General features: G+C 37.9%; 1 non-coding gene across 1 annotated transcript; it reads left to right on the top strand.

The window, feature by feature from the left end:
* Positions 1 to 1300: 1300 nt before the first annotated feature.
* On the top strand, positions 1301 to 1376 carry trnaa-cgc (transfer RNA alanine (anticodon CGC)). The gene has a single exon. It is a non-coding gene; the product is annotated as a tRNA-Ala (tRNA).
* Positions 1377 to 1587: the final 211 nt, after the last annotated feature.

The following is a 1587-nucleotide window of genomic DNA, read 5'->3' on the forward strand; positions in this document are numbered from 1 at the left end:
TATAGTCACAGTCAACTTAGTGTATGTGAACTTCTGACCCACTGGAATTGTGATACAGTGAATTATAAGTGAAATAATCTGCCTGTAAACAATTGTTGGAAAAATTACTTGTGTCATGCACAAAGTATATGTCCTAACCTACTTGCCAAAACTATAGTTTGTTAACAAGAAATTTGTGGAGTGGTTGAAAAACGAGTTTTATTGACTCCAAGCTAAGTGTATGTAAACTTCCGACTTCAACTGTATGAGGCAATGTATTACACAACTTCCATTGCTCTACACACACAGGATTTATTGTTTGTTTGAAATAATGTATTTCAAATTAACTAGACTTAGACAGTAAAATGTATTTACTATTTAATAAATGTGTCACCCCAGGCTAAGGGCTTGTCATGTTAGGGATAATACACTGTTTTGTTAAAACTCTGTCCTATTGTTATAATTTTGCAACCCGAGGTGAACGGTGGATTATATATATACAGGGAGCGCAGCATGTGCCTTTTTATGATTAAAACAGTCCAAAATAGAAATCCTTACAGTACATATTTTCTCAATACTACACAAAAGGCCAAGGTATATCAATGATTCCACCAGAGATGAGTGAATTTGTAACCTTGACTACATGTTCAGAGGGAGTAGTACAACGTTTTAGATCAATAGAAGAAAAAGAAAGATAATTGATGTAGATAATGCACTAGTAGTCCGCAGCATCAGCAATAACTGTCTATACTGAAGAGCCTCAGGCAGATTCTAAATACTCTTTTATTATCCTCTCTTGTCTTCCTGTGAGCTCACCAAAATAACCATGTAACCCCATGCATATGTATACATGCATATACATTTTGTCTCAGGAAACCATTCAGTAGATGCCATGTGAATGGCATAAAATGATATCCGAATGATTGGATAAGGATATGTTGTATTGCGACTTAATTATCTGTATTGTGAAATAATTAATACCCTGGTAGAAAACACTGGTACCGCTGAGACCAGTACCGCTGAGACAGGTTCTCGGAATGATTGGTCAGGATGATTGATCTCTGGCTGACTTGGTGTCACTCCGTAGGAACACTTAGCCGCTGCTGAAGTTTCAACCATTAGCTCCCTCCACATAGGAACTTGACTTGGGTTGCCATAGAAACTAGGATTTACTTAAAGCTTGGTAATAATAACACTGGGATAAGAGGAGTAAAGTTTTGGCCCTGTGGTGCGGAGAAGAGGTCCTCATCCAATTGCAACTTGGCGATAGATTGACACTAGGAAAGTTTCGGAGAAAATAAATAGCACAAATAATATAAGCGGTCCCGTGTGGCTCAGTTGGTAGAGCATGGCGCTCGCAATGCCAGGATTGTGGGTTCGATTCCCACGGGGGACCAGTACGAAGAAGTTTGAAAATGTATGTGCTCACTACTGTAAGTCTCTCTGGAGAAGAGGTACTACTAAAATGTAAAAGCTTTTCAGAAAATTAAATACATAATAAGTCCTCCTGAAAAAAAATGCTCAAATCATACCTTTGACATTTGCTTATGGAAGAGTAGGACCCCCAAGTGAATATTTTTGTCCAGTATGCGTTACAATGAAAATTAG

This window comes from Salmo salar, chromosome 16 (assembly GCF_965601325.2).
Source record: "Salmo salar chromosome 16, fSalSal1, whole genome shotgun sequence".
NCBI classification, from domain to species: Eukaryota; Metazoa; Chordata; class Actinopteri; order Salmoniformes; family Salmonidae; genus Salmo; species Salmo salar.